General features: G+C 39.1%; 1 pseudogene; it reads right to left on the bottom strand.

The window, feature by feature from the left end:
- Positions 1-10,410: 10,410 nt before the first annotated feature.
- Positions 10,411-11,345, bottom strand: LOC118926131 (olfactory receptor 2H2-like; annotated as a pseudogene).
- Positions 11,346-15,344: the final 3,999 nt, after the last annotated feature.

The raw sequence follows: 15,344 nt of genomic DNA, 5'->3' as shown, positions 1-15,344 counted from the left end.
GCAATTGTAAACAAGTGTTGTGAACAACTTTGCAGAAAGGCTTTACTTTCACTTATTTAGAGAATGCAAGCGTTAATAGTTTTCCAGGGAGTTTGGGGAAAGGGGATACATGGGTATTTTTTACAGCATTAGATCAATAGGATACAATATTTTCCATAAGGCTATGGTTTAAACATCAGGGTAGCTTGATAGCCCACTAAACTTGGGACTCTTCTTCATAATCTTTAATCACAAAGTACAGTAGACACCTTCATAATCACCTTAGATCATGTGAATGTTCCTCCAAGTTTGTTCTTGCAGTCATGAATATAGAATGTCTAAAATATTTGGAACTGCATGTAGAACACCAAGTTTTATCTTTGAAATATGTAGCCCCCCAATACAACAGAGCATTTATTTTCATTGCTTGATATTGTGAATAGGAACATGCAAACTGGTTATCCACAAAATAAGGCTGGTTTGTTCTCTGTGTAGGCTCTAAACCATGAAGACCCTGAATAAAAGTCGCTTTCAAGTATATGAAAAATAACCTTGGGACTGAAGACATACCAGTTTTTAAATGAGGCAAGCCTAGCTTGGATACCTGTTCTTTCATTTAACTAAAGTAATTCAAATCTATTTAAGCAAACAACTTAGAAAATGAGCCAATATTCTTATATGAGAAATGGCTATAACCTTCACCTCTGGGGAATAACTGTAAAGATAATTGTGCCCGCTACCTTAAGAACAAAATGGTAAGCATTAGAATCACAGTGAAATGAAAGCATTATAAATGCCCTTTAATTCTTCCATGACAAATGTCCATTATTGTGCTCCTCCATAATCACTTGGGCATAGTAAATAAATTTCAATAAAGAACCAGAATTTAATGATAAAAAAAAATCAAAGTGAAAAGATGATGCAGAGGCATAAATTAAACAATAGAATCATAGCACATTCAATTTTTCATTACTGTCCTGAAATATTAATTCCTGTCTCCTAGGAGCAGTTGAATAATTCAGAGGATATCAAGAATGTGAAAGGTATAGGACAAAAAAATGCTGTCAGGTAAAGGAAACTGACTTTTAGATTATGAAAATTAAATTTTGGAAGTGGCAAAACAATGCACACAGATTTTGAGGAATATACAGGGTTATGCTTCTCTTCAACAGCAACTTTCTCTCTTTATTTAGCATGTGCTGTGTACCAGCCACTGTGCTCTGATGTGGGAATACACTGGGAATGAGAGAGATGAAATCCCTGATTTTGCAGAACTCAGAGGCCCATGGGAGATAGAGACAGCAAGTGCAGAAACAAGTAAATAAATAAGAATTCAACCATTTTTAAGATAAGTCTAAAACTTAAAAAAAAATCAGGGTTATACAATTGAGGGTAACACTAAAAGATGCAAGACCAGAGAAGGGTAATTTCATGGAGGGGAAATGGGAGGACCATTCTGGTGCTGAGGAAGTGTGTCTGCTACAAAAAGTCCAGCTGAATGGGGCAAAAAGTGAGCCGTGTGGCTGGATGTGGTCAGGAACGTCTGCTGAACTCAGCTTCTTGGCGCTGTGTTCCTGTGATCATGCCCTGAGCCGATCCCATCTTCTTTGTGCAGATACCCCTGAATTAACTACAGAATATCCATCTGCCACTTCTTCAGTCCTCTCTGTACCCACAGAGTTTGTTTCCTATACTCACCTTGGTCTGGCTCAGAATACAATACTACATTAAGTTGGTATGTAGACAAAATGTTTTATTTTCATCCTGATTTTTTTTATTGAAGTATAGCTGATACACAATATCTATTGGTTTCAGGTGTACAACATCATGATTCAACAACTATATACATTATGGAATGCTTACCATGAAAACAATTCACAGGGATAAAAAGTACAGCAGGGGGGATATTGTCAGTAATATTGTAACATCTGGATTTTGTTTTGAAATGATATCATGGGTTCAATTTCCTTTATCTAAAGAAAAATAAACTCATATCAATGGCATTATGTGAAGGTTTTTACTAAAATTATGTTGAATTATTTTTCAAGACTGTAGTCTATAAATGCTTCTAATGAGAACTATAGATTATTTAATACACATATGGAAAAAAGGAGAAATAAAAACATCTCTAATCCCACCATCAAATATAATCTTTCCTTTAAAATATTTGTTTCTTTTTTTGACATATTTTTAAAATAAATAATGTATACATAAATACAAATATTTTACATAAAAGGTATATCTAGAATAGAATTTAAATGTGATAGCTCTCTATATATGTAAATATTATAATTGTGTACATGTTCTCATGACTAAATACTTTCGGAAATATAACTATTTAATATGCAATTAAAAGTGCCATAGAATTTTCCCAAAATAACAGACCCTATACAGAAAGTCTTTTATTATTTTTAAAGAAAGTTTCTTCAAATTTTTTAACAAAACAACATGGAAATAGCTATCTCTATAAATAATTCTTTGATTCTGACTGAGAATACATTTTATTAAGAAAGTATTGTCTTTCAGGATCATATTGCTTCCCATGAAGGATCTACACCCTGATCTACTACAGAAGACAGTCCTGGCCTTTAAATTTTTCCCACAATCAGTGATAATCATCAATTTTCCCATCTGTAATTCAGACAGTAAGGATTAACACCCTATTATGTATTTAATATGCATTTTTATTGCCAGTATGCTCACCTGTTTCTGCACATTCTTCACCAAAATGTTTGTGAGATTTTTAAGTTGATTTATCTTTTTCTGCTTACTATGTAAGAAATGCTTACACATTACTGACTTTCAATTTTTTATGTATACCTACATAAATTCTACATTTTAGAACATCTTTTAGCATAGTTTGTATCTTTCTTCTTCTCATATACTATTTTTTTCTTTTTCCAATTGTAATTTGTATTGCGTGGTATTTTCTTCATCGAATTTGCTCATACTTTATGTAAGTATTTACCTATATGCTTGTTTTGTTAAATTGGAGTTTCATTTTCCACATCTAAATCTTTAATCAGTTTTATTTTTTTATATATGAAATTGGTACCTAAAGTTAATTCCTAATTTGTTACTATCTTATCAAAATATTTTATTGAAAAATATTTTCTTAGTTTATTTCATCACAATTTTGCTGCTTTTACTTGCCAAGAATTCTGCTAAAGTCATGGCATGGAGCCACACATCGCATCATTGTGGTTATGGACAAAAATTAGACAATCTGTCAGGTGAATAATTTCTTTCTCTCTCTCTCTCTCTTTCTCTCCACCATTTCCTATTTTTATCAGATTATGACACTATAAACTTTCTGTAATAGCACTGGGAGTATTTAATAAGTAGCTTAATATGTACATTTTAGTTCTAAATGGACAATAAATTCTTTAAGGCTCACTCTGTTTCAGATTAGCATACAGTGCCCGAGAGGTGAAATCATTAATCTATAGGGTTTATGCTAAGTTATATTGTACTAAAATTGCATTATGCTTCTCTGTATCCCATTTAATATCAAGGATTTTTAAAATGTACTGTCATGATATGATAAATGAAATACTGGGCATAAAATTTCTGCAACAAAACAGTAAAAAATTAAGTTATGATTCTGTGTGTGGCTGTGTTTTAACAAACAGATTCTCCATGAATTACAATGACGAGTTATTAAGACTGAAAAGAGCATAACGATAAAGAATACACCTTGATGCATTTTCTGTTCCTTGAAATTCCACATAAATTTGACTAGGTTCCCTTCAAGTCCAAGGAAATGTTAATGACTCTTAAACTTATGTGAGTCTGATTTTTTCCTTTCCTATTTTCTAACATCACAGCCTCAGATGTAGCTTACCTGGTTTGAAAAGAAGTCAGTGGCAGGATCTGGATAATAAGCGTCAGGCTGCCTGGGGGCCACCTGACGACCTTCCAACTTTGAGTCCTTCTCTCAGGCTTCCCCACGTGAGGTGACTCCCTGCTAGATATATAGCATTGTCTTTCGTCATTCAGAGATGTGAGAAAAGGGGTGAAAACTTTTCCGTTGAGGGGAAGAGCACAAGCCTCTTAGAGGGAACAACTCAGGAGGTCCCCAGGGACCTAATTATGTGGTTCATTAGCTAGCAGTCCAAAAAAATTTAAAAAGCTTGGGAAAAAATGATCCCCTTGTTTTCAGTATGTGAACAGAGCTAGCACTTTACCTTGTTCCAATTGACTGTCTTCAGCTGATCCTTCCTTAACACTATGAAGCAGTTTGGTACACTGATTATATCTGTTAAAAATTTTTAAGTCACCAGTTTACATATTCATTCCACAGATGTTCAATAAATTTCCAACTCTTATGTTAGGCATTGGAAACATGATAGAGATGAAAGGAAAAAGGAAAGAGTGAAAATAATAATCTTTATCAGTCTGAAATTGATAGCCCTTGCCATTATATAACAAAGTCAGAGGACATTAAAGAAGTCAAAGCAGTATTTACATGAGAGAAAAGAATCAGTTGGGTTTAGAGACTAAGGATAGAGAGGAAGATAAAATAACCCAGTTTTATCTAATACATGCAATGAGGGGTAGCATACATATATACAGGATTGTTTAATGGTTCATTAATTATTGTTATAGGAAATACATGTAATATGTAAAAAAGTCTGAAAGTCTTTAAACACATTTCAAAGCCAAATTCTGAATTACATGCACTGACAACTAAAATTAGAAACCTATAAGTGAACAAAATTCAGGCATCATTTATGAAGTGTAAATAAGGAACATGTGATAACACAAGAAAGAAAAGCAAAAGCAGGTATGACATCAACATGACGCTGGTATGAATTTCATAAATTTTCTCCCCCAAAAACATGAAAAATACATCATCTGTCCATGGAAAAAAGGGCTTCTGAAAAACTGTGAGATCCTCATCCATACACAAACTACCCTGGGGGAGTCTCACCCACACACGCATCAGGTCACAGGCAGACAGAACTCAGTCTGAGCTGCGAGGCCTGCAGCAGCCAGCGAGCCAGGTCTGGACTTTCTCCAGCGCACTTGGGATCCCGAGGGGAACACTGATGTGGGCGATCACAGACAGAAGAAAAGAAACTTTGTTGATGTCCAGCTTTCCAGAGGAGAATGTAAGGGAGAGAAAGAGAATTTTTGTAGGCCATTTAAGTTAAATTGTTCCCAGTGTAAAATAGACCGCTGTGTCTTGGAGAGGTTTTGTGTAAGCCTCATGGTTACCACATAGTGAAAGTCCACAGAGAATTCACGGAAGAGAAAGAGAAAGGAATGAAGACATTCCACGTCGAAATCACAACTTTATGGAGGAATTCAGCAAGAAGAAAGGGACAAGGCCAGAACAAATCAGCTAGAAAACACTGGGATGTCCTTAGTAAGTCTGTACCAATAAACTGGTAAACTAAGTGTAAATGAGTCCAGTTGTCCAGTGAGAAGATGCTGGGATGAGAGAATTAAACAGTAACCAGACTCGGTCGGAGGACAATGGCAGGACAGGGCGTCACCGTGACGACCGCCTCCCTGCACATGCCAGGAGCAGCTGGGATGAGGGCACCTAACCGGGAGCTCCCCGAAGGCCACAGAGCAGATCGCCTGCCCCTGGCAAGGAAGAGAAGCCCGCACCAGGAAGGCAGAGCCGCTGCGTCCTGGACCCTCCGAGCTCGCGGGCAGGAGGGAGAGGCCCAGCGCGGGAAGGTGCCCATGCCCAGGGACCCAACATGCCTGGCTCTGGGGATCTGAATCAGAAAGACAATTCTCCACTGCACTGGCTTTGGAGCTGACAGGGTGGGACACTGGAAGGCGTGGAGAACTGAGGGGGGCTGAGATCCATCACTTGGGGAGGACTGGAGTGCTTTGTGGGTCCCTCTGAGACCCAACACAGAGGAGACGTTTGAAAGGCTTTCTAGCCTTAGGAAGTGTGCAGAGGACCAGAGCTCTGAGGGAGCCGTCTATGGAGGAGAAGGACACTTCCCAGCATTCCCGCAGATGCTTGCAGCCAGGCAGTAGTGGGGCCAGCTCTGAAGCCCTCCCCCTGCCCTGCCGGCTCAGGCCCTCCCTTCCCTGCAGCCCTGCTACACTCCCAGGGGTGCTCGGCCATTGCTGACAGACACACAGGGCCGTCTGACCCATAGCACACTCCGGCAGAAACAGCTGCATGTCACAGAAAAGGGCACTCAGAGGTCAACAATGGGGAGCCATCCTGACCAGGAGACAGGCAGGAGGTTGGCCCCTCCCATAGCCCCACCTCAGCAAGTGTCAGCTGCAAAAGAGAACCAGGCTCATGAGAGCAGGGGGTGTGAGCTCTGGGCCCCACAAGATGCCTGCTGCATAAATACATGACTCTCCAGGCCGGGAGACTGGCATCTAATTCAAAGGAGGAAGCCCAGAGGCCCGGACAGAATGAGGAGGCAGAGGAATATGTTCCAAACAGAAGAACAAGACAAAACACCAGAAAATTCCTATACAAAATGGAGATAAGCAATTTCCCTAAAAAGAATCCAGCATACAGGTATAAAGATGCTCACTGAACTGGGGAAAGAATTGGGAATCAGAGTGAGAACTTCAACAGAGGCACAATATATGTGGGAGTCATTGAGAGCTTCAGGATAAATACCCACAGTGAAAAATGCAGTAGAATGAACAGTGGGCTGCAGGAGGCAGAGGACTGCACTGGTGAGCTGGGAGGTAGGGCTTTGCAGAGTAAACAAGATGAGGAACAGAGGGGAAAAAAAGAAAAAAGGGAGGATGCTGAGAGAGCTCTGCGAGAACTCCAGATGGAACATTATTCTCATAATAGGGGTTCCAAAATAAGCAGAGACACAAAGTGGTAGAAAGTCGATTAGGTGAATCCTCCTAACATATAAAGAAGAGCTAATATGCATCCTTCTTAAAGTTTTCCAAAAATAGAGGAGGAAGGAACACTTCCAAACTCATTCTGAGGCCACCATGTCTCTTAATACCAAAACCAGACAAAGACAGTACAAAAAAAATTACAGACCAATATCCTTGATGAATATAGATGCCAAAATACTCAACAAAATATTAGCAAACCGAATTCAAAAATATATCATAAGGACCTTCCATCAACAAGTGGGATTTATTAGAGAGATGCCTGGATGATACACTATCTGCACATCCATCAATGTGACATGCACATTAACAAAAGGAAGGATAAAAATCTCATGATTATACCACCAGATGCTGAAAAAGCATTTGACAAATTTAACCTCCAATCATGATAAAAACTCTCAACAGAGTAGGTATAGAGGGAACATACCTCAACATAATAAAGGCCATATACAAAAAAATCCACAGCCAACATCATACTCAATGGCAAAGAGCTGAAAATATTTTCTCTAAGATCAGGAACAAGACAAGGATGCCCACTCTTCCCACCTTTATTCAACGTAGCACTGGAGGTCCCAGCCACGGCACTCAGGCAACACACAGAGATAACAGGCATCCAGACTGGTGAGTGAAATAAGTCTAACAGAGAAAGCCAAATACCATATGATTTCACTTATATGTGGAATCTAAAGAAACAAATAAATCAAGAATAGACTCATAAATATACAGAACAAGCTGGTGGTTGTCATAAGGGAGGGGTGAGAAGGTGTGTGAAAGAGGTAAAGGGGATAAAGGGGTACAAACTTGTAGTAAAAAAATACTTATGCCACAGGAATGTAAAGTATAGCATAGGGAATAAGGTCGGTACTATTGTAGTAGCTTTGTGTGGTGACAGGGCAACTACACCTATTCTGGAGGGTATTTTGTAATGTCTTTAATTGTTGAATCCCTATGTCGTACTTCTAAAACTAATATAATATTGTGTGTTGACTATACTTCAATTTTTAAAAATTTCAAAACATTTATATTCCTATATTATTTTAAAGTATGGTATTCTAATTTAATATCTGCTTTTATGTTGCTTAAGATTAAAGTTCCCTTTTGAAAGTTATTTTGTTCCCTTTAAACATTGTTTATTATTTTTCCTCCATCCATTTGTTATGATTTCCATTTTTTATTTTAGAAGTTTTCTTCCAAATTCTGTTTGTAGGCTTTCCATTTAATAACCCATCCTATGTCTATTTTTCTGAATCCAGAACACTTTTGCTTTCAATATGTCCATTAGTTAAATTTCCACAGTCATGTCTTGTCAGGCAGGAGCAGTTTCACAGCTTCATGAAGTGGGTGCAATGTGTTATTGATATTGTTTGGTAACATTACTACAGGAAAACACACCATATATATTTTCAGTACTTGTAAATTTCTTCAGGATGTTCATGGCCCAGGATATGGCCTATCTTGAATGTTTAAGTTCTCTCCTGTTTTTGTTGGGTAGAATGCTCTAGCTGTGGATCTCTCTGGCTTGCAAATGGTAGGACTCTTTTTTTCTCATTTAGTTGTGTTTTACACTTCTCTGAGTAGGAAGAAGGTCAGTGTCCATTTGCACAAAATCACTTGAAATACATTGCATATTGGGTCCATGCGTAAAAACGGTAGCCAGAGCTCCATCTGCTGAGCATCTCTGACTGCTCATCTGCTCCTGCGCTTAATAAATTGACTCAGCATGTGAACAGTGGTTGATGTGTGCAGTTCAAAAGCATCTATTCACACATTTAACAGGACTGACAGTAGTGGTCACATGTTGGCAAAGAAAATATTTTAAAGTGTAAATAAATGGAAAAAATACAATTATTTGAAAGAAAGGATTGAATGGATATTGAAAGAACCAAAATAGTGAAGAAAGATAAATGAGAAGATAAATAAAAATACATACACAATGGCCATTTCATTGGCTCAGCCAACAGTGCAAAGGATTTCTTGCAAATCTTCCTTCTATGAAGTTTTCATCAGTTGTTACAAAAACAATTCCACACAATTGCAACTACTCTGAAATGTGAATCTCTGCTTATTCAGCTTCGTGAAACCCTCCTCCCATCTCCACGAAGCCTCAGGAACTCTGTCCTTCTTTTTACCTTATGTCCATGCAGTGAGCATTCCCATAATCCCTATCACCCAGTCATGTTGCGATTGTGTAGAAATTTTAGAAAAATCTCAAACAGCCTATTTGACCATTGACTTCCACTGTCCTTGGAAACATAAGAGGAAGAGGCATGTGTAACTTCTGGGAGGAAGCATTTAGTTGTCTGGCTCTCTATTCTCTCATGGGATCACACGTGGAAATGGACGGGTCCCAAGGAAGAAGCAGCTTGGACTGTGAAACCCACACACTAGACACCGCCCCAGAGAGCTGTGTGCCTCCACACTGGACTTTGAAAGTACAAGAAGTAAACCCACACTGTTGATTAAGGTGCTGATAATCTGCCACTGCTGCCTTTGAAGTCTCTTAAGTAATCTAGTTAATACATTCATCAAAGTTTACAAGGGTCTATAAACGAGATGAATTGTAGCCTCTAGCTCTAAGCCATCTGCTTTCCAGACATTTTCCAGGAATGTTACTCCCAGACCTATGCCTAACTCTTGGTATGACATTTGACAGCACCCCAAAGCCTCCGTGATAAGCCAGAGAACAGATAGGCCTACAAGGTACCTCATAGCTTTGGAATTTCTACCGGCAGAAGGGTCTAGATGCTTTCAGCAAACTTAATGGAAACCTCCAACTCGAATTATTGCATTAAATTGGTGGGAGCAGTTTAATGCCTGAGTTCCAATTGCTAAAAATCAATAGAATTTGAACAGAGCTGTATTTGTACAACTTCATAACAAAGGAGATAACTCAGGGAATTAATGAGGCATTCACATTTTTCATATTTATTTTACATTATTAAAGTCACCTTTAAGTTATCAGTCTGTCTCAGGGAATAAGACTGGCCACAGCTGATCTGGATTCAAAAATCTAATGGGCATCTGTCATGGCTTCATCTTCTCACAACATGAAATGAAATAATTTTATATAGTTAAATAAGTGCAGGAGATATTACTTCTTTATTGCCAACATTTTCTTGTCATAAATTTAAAAGGAAAGACTGTATAAATAGTAAAGACCTAGGGAAATGCCAAGAAAATTCCCTTCCTTCCAGTCGCACGTTAGAATACATAAGACACATTTCTCTTTATGACTTTTCATTAATAATAGATATCTTGTAATTTAACAGTTTTTAATTTAAAACTTTCAGCTCATGGTACTTATGTTGCCTGAGATAAATGTTTTTTGAAATTTAACTCCACAAAGATCTTTCCTCCAAAAACAAATATATTTTGACTACTCATTAGATGCCCAAACCTAGCATCATATTTGGATATATTTTTTTAAAAACAACTTGTAAAAACATGGGAATAAAGGAAAATAAATCATAATTAATGCCTTATAACTAAACCCACCCTTTTTTAATGATGATTCAAAATTTCTCACTGATAGGGAGTGGTGAGTATCATGACCTTCTACTTCCTCCGAGTTCAAAAGATCTCATTTTACTTCTTTGTGGGTACATCTTTGCAGAGCAGCCTTAGCAGGGCACCCTTCACTTCTTTGTTCCTTAAGGTATAGATGAGGGGGTTCAGCAGTGGTGTGACCAAAGCATAGAAGAAGGTGAAGGACCTGCCGTGCTTTGAAGCAAGTTGGTTCTTAGGGTCTGTGTACACCGTGGCCACTGTCCCAAAGAACATGAGGACCACAGTGAGGTGGGAGGGGCAGGTGGCAAAGGCCTTCTGCTTTCCCTCCTCAGACTGGATTTTCCCCAAGGCTTGAGCTATGAAGCCATAAGAAATCACGATCAACACCTTTGTCAAAATGGTCAAGAGAACAGAAGTGATGGACATCGGCAATTCATTTGCAGAGGTGTCTCCACAGGCCAGCCTTATGAGGGCAGGCACCTCACACAGAAAGTCATCCAGGCGGTGGTGGGAGCAGAAGGGCAGCTGGAATGTGAGGGAAGATTGGGTCACAGACTCCAGCAGGCCGCACAGCCAGGCCGTGAGCACCAGCTTCCAGCACAGCAGACGGTTCATGATGATGGTGTAGTGCAGGGGCCGGCAGATAGCGACGCAGCAGTCAAAGGGCATCACCACAAGCATGACGCCTTCTGTGACACCCACACAGAGGAACACGTAGAGCTGGATGGCACAGCCTGTGTAGGTGATGCTCTTGTCTGGCCCCCACAGATTGGACAACATCTGGGGCACAGCACTTGTGGCGAAGCAGAGATCCAGGAAGGACAGGTTACTAAGGAAGAAGTACATGGGACTGTGAAGCCAATGGTCCGCGCAGGAGAGCAGGATGATGGCTGAGTTGGAGAGGACAACCATGGTGTACAAGAGGATCACAGCCCAGAAGAGAATGGTTTCTAGCAGGGGCCTTCAGAGAAGCCAAGTAGGATGAAGCCCCCTGGGAAGTTCTTGTTAGTCATTCCTGTTGCTTTTGTTACTGGGATTTGGACATAAGTATAAGTAAGAGTTGCAAACAAATTTTGCAAAAACGCTCTACTACAATTTATTTAGAGAAAGTAGATTACTTTTTCAAGAGGACTTGGGCATAGTCCATATAAATATTGTTTCATATATTTAACAGATTACAATGTGTCTTCCACGTGGTTGTTTTTCACCTAATGCATATTTGTAAGATACTCTTCTTGGAATTCAATTCCAACTTGAAATTCAAATCTGTAATCACAAAAACATTTGTGGTCACCTTGAAAATTTATCTTAGGTAATATGCATATTTTCTTCATTTGTCCTTTCTGTCAAGTATGTGGTCACTGTCACAAATATCCAAAATGAAATGTTGAATATATTTCATTTGTATACATTCCCTAAAGGCACATAATATTATATAGGTTCTTTTTAAAGATGTTTGTAGGAACCTGTCACATGAGGATCATCCCAGAAACAAAGCCCTTCTTCACTGATTCCAGACTCTTGACAGAGACCCCAAACATGAATCATCTCAGTGTCTAAGAAACCCACCTTAGCAAAGGAGACATACAAGTGTTTAAATGGCAAACCACATTTGTACAACTTATTCTTTCACTTTCTAAGTAAACGATGTGAAACCTCAGTTGGCGGTCCTGTCTAGATGTGGTTACAGTAGATGCCACCTCATGGGGCTCAAGTCCAAGTCACAGGGATGAGGGTCTGACAGTGTCTGTTACCTTCTAACATAAAACACTAAGTATTACAAAACTGTAACCTCTATGAATGTTGTCTGATTTCTACCCCACAAATGTGCAGCAATTTCTCCTCGATAATCAATTGGACACAACAAATTTAACCAAGAACCATAATTAAATAGAAGTGAATCAAAGTGAAAAATCATGAAACCTGTGATTATCCTAAAGCTCTGCTTCAAGGGCAGGAAGAAGAGATGATGCACAGGCGTCACATGTGTAATGCCAGCCTGGAGCATTGCTTATGGGAAACACTGGCCTTCAATATCAACTTTCTGTCTTCCAAAAATTGTAGAATTTGTCAGAGAACATTAGCAACATGAGTGACACTGGACACATAAAACACTGTTCTGAACAGAAACTGAGTCAGATTGTGAGAATCAGATTTTGAAAAGTGAGCAAACAATGTAAAAATGTGTAGAACAATGGGAGACATATTCTGTTCAATAGTGTCTTCACAGGGGTTTGTTCAGTGCCTGTCACGTACCCGGCTCTCTGCTACAGTGTGGGAATGCACTGTGAATAAGACAGGTGAAGTCCCTGTTTTAGTACAGTTTGTAGGCTCACAGGAAAGAGAAAGAGAGAGAAAGTAAAGAAATGAGCAAATATGTCATAAGGTTTCATGTATTTTACAGGATAAGCTCTCTAAATGCAAACAAATCGGGATTTATACCGAGGATAACAGTGGAAGATTCAGCTCCGCTCAGGGAGAGCAGGAAGGGAGCTGTGTGGTGCTGAGGATGCGTGTCTCCTGCAAGGGGCCAGCCCGGTGGTGGGGGCAAGACCCTGCGCAGGGAGTGTGGGCAGGATGACACATGAGGTCAGCTGCTCTCTTCCAAATTCCCACGGACGGGCCCTGAACTCGCAGCATTTTGTTCTCTGCAAGCACCCTGCATGTAGCACAGAATGCCCATTCTGTTCTGTCCCACGGCATCACTTCACCGGTTCTCTCAGTTTCTACAGTGTTTTCCCTCCTGTGCCCCTCCCCCATGCCATGGACAGCAATGCTGAATTTAACGGTAGCATTTGCATGAAAATGTTCAAGTTGGTCAACTGCCTTTTGTTTTAAAATTATATCAAGGGTTCAGTTGTTTTCTATGTGTAAAGAAAATATGAAATTTTATTTTTTAATTATAATTACTTTGAACTATTTTGTAAAATGATCTTTTTTCACCCTATGAAATCCTAATAAGAACACTGGATTATTTGAAAAATAAAAGCACTTCTAATCCCACCATTAAGTATAATATTTCTCTAAGATTTGATTTACTTTTTATAAATTAAAAAATACCTATAGGTAAATAGACATAGACCATAAAAAATATATCAGATGTAAAGTAGAATCATGCTATATGACTCTGTTTCCTAAATATTTAAATTTTGCCCTTAGTCTCATGTTTTAAATAGTTTTAGAAAAATCATATCTGAATTGTATTTAAAGCTACTAATATTTTGCCTTACTAACAGAATTTGGATACAACTTTTCTATTTTTAAAAATGTATATAACTTGAGTCATTATGTTGTATAATTGAAACCAACATAACGTTGTATATCAACTATATTTCAATGAAAATATATCAACAAAAATAAAAATAAAATTAGTGAAAATATGTTGTTCTTCTATGGTTTTGTTAATCTAAAACAGCACTTAATTTTTATGTAACTAGTTCCTTGAATCTATAATTACTTTTTTAAAAATAATTTCTTTTTGATTCATATTTTAGACTGCTTCCCATTCAGTTTCTATCCTATACCATCCGAGGATATTACCTTCTTTTAACTTCACTTACAGAATCACTGATAATCATCTTGTTTCCTGTCTGTGATTCTGCAAGTAGAAGAGCAAGGCCCTGTTTGTGGATTTAATTTGCATTTTTATCATTCATATGCTCTTTTGTATTATAGACATCTGCAAATTCTTCTTCACTGAAATTTTGTGCCATTTTAAAAATTAATGTGAGATCTTTATCTGCCTAACATGGAAGAGATGCTTATGCATTACACACCTCCAACCTTTGATTTGTCATATGAGCCCCATAAATTACTAAATTTAAAAAGTTTCATATAGTTCATCCTTTTTTCTTCTTCTCAGATACAGGTAGATGACAGGGAGATGATAGATAAGTAGATAAATAGAGATATATAGATATATATTTTAAGTCATAATTTTATTTTTCATGGTATTTTCTTTATTGCCTTTGCTCAATGATCCATAATTTATTCTTAATTTGTTACTAAATTTTCAGAATATTTACTCAAGAATCCTTCTGCAGTTCACTGCATTGTTGGGAGGTTTGTGGCTTGGAGTCAGGGACGTCAGAGCACAAGGGCAGGAAGGAATCCATTAAGGCAAAGTAGGAAGGAATGACAGCTGCCCTGCAGGCCACAGAGAGCAAGGAAGAACAGAAATCAGGGAAGGTCACTGAACTCCTGGGCATAGGGCACCTCCCTTACCAACTCCTAAAGCCAGAGTCACTAATGTCCAGGGTCCCCTTGGATCTGCACCATGTGGACTGAGTCCCTCCCACCCCAGGATTTGGGGGAGCCACAGAGCACTGGATGGAGTGAGATGATGTTCCAAGAACTTCCCGAGGCAAAGAAAGGGGATTTTCAGGCAGCCTGCCAGCAAGTATGAGGCTGCAAGCCCTGTGGATGGGAACTTACAGCCCAGATCAGAGCTCCCAGCAGCCCCTCCCTGCCACACTGAGGTGGGACAGAGACAGAGGAAGGCTTGTACTTAAGCCTAGAGAATAGAATGAAATAGCCAAGTAACATGGACACATACAACTGGGAGAGTGCAGGGACAAAATGCAGTCAGTTGAGCCATGAGAAGTTTACTGTAAGTAAAGAGGTGCACACTCAAGGGGCAGTGTGGGCAACCTCAGAGAGAGGCACACCCAAAAGCTGGGATTCTGTCTTTTACTGAGTTTCAAGAATGTGAAAAAGGTAAAGGGTCGAGGGCATAAGCTTGTCAGATGGTCTCCCAATGTCTGTCTCTGGTGGGAGACAGCATGTCATTATCCACAGCCAGCCCTCTAAGGGATTCTTCAGGACAAACCTCTTGTGCCTCTCCAGGAGAGTGGCCACTCCCAAGCCCTGGGAACCCATCGGGTAAGACTGCATGCCCTGCCTCAGGACAAGTCACTGGCTGATTACAAAAGAGTATGTTAGGGATCTAACCCCCGACTCTCTGCTCTTGAAAGGAATCTTAGCCTCAAGATAAGTCCCTCCTGTTCCCACTA

This window comes from Manis pentadactyla, chromosome 13 (genome assembly GCF_030020395.1).
Source record: "Manis pentadactyla isolate mManPen7 chromosome 13, mManPen7.hap1, whole genome shotgun sequence".
Taxonomy (NCBI): Eukaryota; Metazoa; Chordata; class Mammalia; order Pholidota; family Manidae; genus Manis; species Manis pentadactyla.
This window is presented reverse-complemented; position numbering and strand designations above follow the sequence as displayed.